At 40.3% G+C, this 5,684-nt stretch overlaps 1 pseudogene; it reads right to left on the bottom strand.

The window, feature by feature from the left end:
* Nucleotides 1–6: 6 nt before the first annotated feature.
* On the bottom strand, nucleotides 7–2,566 carry LOC124232633 (ligand-dependent nuclear receptor corepressor-like protein; annotated as a pseudogene).
* Nucleotides 2,567–5,684: the final 3,118 nt, after the last annotated feature.

Here is a 5,684-nt window from a genome sequence, read left to right as displayed (position 1 = left end):
ATTCCCACGTGTGTGTATATAGACACACAAACACACACCTGTGCACATACACACACACATAAACACACATACACACGTACAAACATTTTCCTAACAAGTAATCTACACAGGCTTGCTGCTGTTTTTGCAGCTGCCAGTCCCTGAATCTGTCATATTATATAACCCAGTGTCTGGTAATCGGAGTTTCTTCGGAGGAGGAGTCTTCAGTGTTCCAGATCTTTCTTTTACCTTGTATTCTAAAGTGCCGTGAGGTACTCCATAAATTCCTTGTGCTTTGGAAGCACTCATTTTTCCACTCATTACCACTGCAATAGCCTCTTCCATTATTTCATGATCATACTGCCGATAACGGCCATGTTTTTTCCTGGGCTGCTTATTATCTTTTCGATCCAATCCATCTTCAGTATTTTCAGAGGTTCCATCAACTGTTCCATTTTTAGAATTAAGACACAAAGGAGAGAGGTCCCCGGGTAGAAAGTAAGAGTCAACACTTGAGTGAGTTACGGGCCCAGAACATTCTATTTTCTTCTGTTTAGGGAGTATATTTTTCAGTTTTTGGAGAGCTGATCCTTCTAGGACTGGAGAGGTTTTGGAAACTTGATACATAACATCCAGCAGACCAGGACCATCAGGTTGTGGTTTTGAAACAGAACTTACTCGTAGTTGAGGAATTTTTAACTGTACAGTAGGATGTGAAGTTTCATATTGTAGGCTTTCATTTTTTTCTTTAAATTGAGTAACCATCTTCTGTAGAGTTAACTAATGGAGGTAACTGGAAGCTGTTGGGAATTTTAATCCTGAGGTTTCAAGTAGATTGAGTTTACTTTTTTCTGTGCGCTCTGCTTGAGCTCTTGCCCACAGGGCTACTTTTTGCAGCACTGCACAAGTTTCTTTACTGTCTTTATATGAGTAACTATCATTGAAATCTCGAGTTTTGTTTTTAAAAGATGCAGGCTTCCCTGCTGCTAAGGCTTCTAAGTGGAGAAGTAAAGTTTTTTGAGGTATGCCTGCTTTATTTCTGTCCAGTGCTCCAGACTGAATGTCTTTCAAAGCTTTTGAGAGCAAACCATCTGCAAACTCAGCACTTCTTTCCACACAGTCCTCTCTGTTTCTCTGTAGTCTCCCAGCCATTGAATTTTCAGAAGAAGGATCGCATATGGACGACTCTTCAGATTTTATGCTGGTTTTCTTTGTAGAGAGATCTAACACTCCAACCCCTTGCTGAGTATTTTGTTCTTGCATTCGATTCACAGTGAGGTCTAAGGGGCCTTCCTGTTCTTCCTGAAGGGAGTTTTCCGCTTGATTCATTTGAATACTTTTACATATTAGACTTGGTCCAATTGAACCATTTCTATTCTCTTGAATTTTACCACTTTTTGAAACATACTCAATTGCAAACTGACGTATCATCTTTTTCATTAATTCCTGAGCAACTAGGGGAATGTTAGGATCACAGTTCTGAGGAAGATCTTTCTTTCGAAAGAGTGCATTTAGGTAATTTTCTGCTTGGCATTCAGTCTTTTCAGTGTTGGACTGGCCCTGAGATGATAGTTCCTCTGTTGGTGTTGACTGTGAAGAATCAAGAGATGGTAGACAATCCTTCAAATAAACTCAGGTCTCTTCGTAGCCGTGGTCCATAAAGCCCTTCTAACATACTCTCAAAACCTACACAGTGCATGAGACGGTGGCGCCAAGAGTCGAGTTCCCGCCGGCATCCTCTCCTCTCCTCGCCGCCGCGCACCGAGGGCTCCGGCACCGGGCGGCGAGGGCAGCGGCCACTCTCTCTCTTCCCTTGTCCATCCGCGTCCCGCGTCACGCGCCCTCATTTACATACGAGCGGCGCAGGCACGAGGCAGGGGCGCGAGCCCCGGAGCGCCAAAAACAAATCATTTTTAGAATGAGACCAAGAATAGACTCATTTTGTAATGATCAAAGTTGAGGAGCAGAAAACAACCAGAGATGTGCTTTTCCTCAGGGAAGGCGGGAAGAAGCCAGGGGCAGGAGGGCAGTGAATCCCTTTGATACTGGGAGAAAACCAATTCCGAGAGAGCTAATCAGAGGGCACGGGAAGGGGCTGGAAATAAATGTCACCTCGACAAAACCTACCCAGTTGTATCAAAGCTTGGCCCTGACTTCAAGGCCTTCATTCACAGCTAAATAGTTTCTGTTTTAATTTTATTAAAGTATACTAACGCATACATTTGTTATGAAAAAAATCAAGTCATACAAAATAATAATGAGGAACAAAAGTTCTCCACAGGCAATTACTTTTCACTTTTTTTTTTTATTTCTTCCGGTGACTGCCTCCATATTTATAAATTAAAGGATCTCAATCACTAATTGTTTTATCAATTTTTGACATTGTGGATTCACTTATCTTATGACAGGTGAGGATTTAGATAATTTAAACTATTTCCTCTTAGTATTTTAGTTATTTTATGATAAACCATATAATTTAAATAAGGTAAGTACTTCAAACATCTGTTTTTTGGATTTTCAACTTTCAAAATTATACATTAGCTCCTCACTCTGTGCGAGATGAAGATACTTACACACCTAACCTCTCACACTTTGCTCCTTCTGCTTGCCAACTTCTGTTAGCTATATATTTTCTTTAACATTGTTATAGATTATAATGTACTTATACACTTTAAGTGATCATTTAGGGTAAATAAGAAGCTACAACAATTACTGTATTTGCTGTCTCTAGAACACTTTTCATTATTGCCCTCTTTCCTGGCCACAAAGAACTGGCTTTCAGGCTGACAAGCTTTCTTTAAATTCATGATCACAAACCTTAAGCCGGTCATCCTTTTCCAGGGTTTTAGAAAACTTACTTTTTCGCTCTCCGCGATGACTATTTTGTATGTTCTCTCTTGGCCAATGATTTTCCTTTATACTTCAGAAAAAAGTCACGAGATAGGGAATTTCTCCCACATCCCACCACTAAATGTACAATCCTTCCTACAACTGCATTTATCTTCTGCATCATATTAAAGAGAAGGAAGTGGCTTTTCTTCTGTTAATGTTCAGTCTTTCCAGCTGTGATCTGGACTCCTATGTCTGCCACCTAGTTAGGGGTTTAGTTGTTTTCCTTATCCCCTCTCTTTACTGCATCATCAATCTCTCCTCAGGCTGGATGGTCTCTTCATGATAAAAAATGTTGTAATATCGCTCATCTTAAAAAAAGAAAGACAAAACACCACTTTTCTTTACCCCGTAATCCCTCTAGCTGAGCCTATTTCTCTGCTTGCTTTCATAGCAAAACTTCTTGAAAGAGTTCTACGTGGACTCTCTTTTCCTCCTCTTTGATTCATACGTTTTCCTATGAATAACCTCCATATTGCCAAATCTGATAAGAAATGCAAATCAAAATCACAATTGACATATCACCTATCACAAATGTTAGGATGACTATTACCAAAAAAACAAAAAATGGCAAGTGTTGGCAAGGATGTGGAGAAATTGGAACCCTTGTACACTGTCGATGGGAATGTAAAATGGTGCAGCCACTATGGAAAACAGTATGGAGGTTCCTCAAAAAATTAAAAGTAGGGGCTGGCCCGGTGGTGTAGTGGTTAAGTTCAGCTCTCTCTGCTTCTGCAGCCCAGGTTTGCAGGTTCAGATCCCGGGTGCAGACATACACCGCTTGTCAAGCCATGCTGTGGTAGCAACCCACATATAAAATAGAGGGAGATTGGCACAGATGTTAGTTCAAGGCCACTCTTCCTCAAGCAAAAAGGGGAAGATTGGCAGCAGATGTTAGCTTAGGGCCAGTCTTCCTCAAAAAAAAGAAAAATTAAAAATAGAGGCTGGCCTGGTGGTATAGTGGTGAAGTTCATTCGCTCCACTTTGGCGGCTGGGGTTTCATGGGTTCAGATCCCAGGTGTGGGCCGACACACCATTCATCAAGCCACTCTGTGGTGGCATCCCACGTACAAAAAATAGAGGAAGACTGGGGCCAACCCGATGGCATAGTGGTTAAGTTCGTGTGCTCCACTTTGGTGACCTGGGGTTCGGAGGTTCAGATCCTGGGCATGGACCTAGCACCATTCGTCAAGCCACACTGTGAAAGCATCCCACATACAGTAGAGGAAGATTAGCACAGATGTTAGCTCAGCGACAATCTTCCTCAAGCAAAAAGAGGAAGATTGGCAACAGGTGTGTTAGCTCAGGGTCAATCTTCCTCACCAAAAAAAAACCACATTAAAATAGACTACCACATGATCCTGCAATTCTACTCCTGGGTATATATGCAAAGACTTGAAATTAGGATTGTGAAGAGATATCTACACTCCCACATTTATTGCAGCATTATTCACAATAGTCAAGATATAGAAACAACTCAAATGTCCATCAATAGACAAGTGGATAAAGAAAATGAGGAAAATGTGGGATATACACACAATTAAACATTATTCAAACTTAAAAATTAAGGAAATACTACCATTTGTAAAAGCATAGATGGACCCGGAAGATATTATGCTAACCGAATACCATTCACAATCGCAACAAAAAGAATAAAATACCTCGGGGTAAATTTAACCAAGGAAGTGAAGGACCTATATAATGAAAATTGCAAGGCCTTTCTGAGAGAATTGGATGACGACATAAGGAGATGGAAAGACATTCCATGTACATGGATTGGAAGAATAAACATAGTTAAAATGTCCGTTCTACCTAAAGCAATCTACAGATTCAACGCTATCTCATCAGAATCCCAATGACATTCTTTACAGAATTAGAACAAAGAATCCTAAAATTTATATGGGGCCACAAAAGACCCCGAATTGCTAAAGCAATCCTGAGAAAAAAGAACAAAACGGGAGGCATCACAATCCCTGACTTCAAAACTTACTACAAAGCTACAGTAATCAAAACAGCATGGTACTGGTACAAAAACAGGTGAACAGATCAATGGAATAGAATTGAAAACCCAGAAATAAAACCACCCATCTATGGACAGCTTACCTTCGACAAAGGAGCTGAGGGCATACAATGGAGAAAAGAAAGTCTTTTCCAAAAATGGTGCTGGGAAAACTGGAAAGCCACATGTAAAAGAATGAAAACTGACCATTCTTTTTCACCATTCACTAAAATAAACTCAAAATGGATCAAAGACCTAAAGGTGAGACCTGAAACCATAAGGCTTCTAGAAGAAAACGTAGGCAGTACACTCTTTGACATCAGTATTAAAAGGATCTTTTCAGACACCATGTCTTCTCAGAGAAGGGAAACAATAGAAAGAGTAAACAAATGAGACTTCATCAAAGAGCTTCTTCAAGGCACATGAAAACAGGATTGAAACAAAAAAACAACCCACTAACTGGGAAAAAATATTTGCAAGTCATATATCTGACAAAGGCTTGATATCCATAATATATAAGGAACTCTCACAACTCAACAACAAAAAATCAAACAACCCGATCAAAAAATGGGCTGGAGACATGAACAGACATTTCTCCAAAGAAGATATACAGATGGCTAATAGGCACATGAAAAGACGCTCATCATCGCGGATCGTCAGGAAAATGCAAATGAAAACTACACTGAGATATCACCTTACACCCATTAGAATGACAAAAATATCTAAAGCTAATAGTAACAAATGTTGGAGAGGTTGTGGAGAGAATGGAACCCTCATACACTGCTGGTGGGAATGCAAACTACTGCAGCCACTATGG

The sequence above is a fragment of the Equus quagga genome, unplaced genomic scaffold (assembly GCF_021613505.1).
Source record: "Equus quagga isolate Etosha38 unplaced genomic scaffold, UCLA_HA_Equagga_1.0 HiC_scaffold_8933_RagTag, whole genome shotgun sequence".
Classification (NCBI taxonomy): domain Eukaryota; kingdom Metazoa; phylum Chordata; class Mammalia; order Perissodactyla; family Equidae; genus Equus; species Equus quagga.
This window is presented reverse-complemented; position numbering and strand designations above follow the sequence as displayed.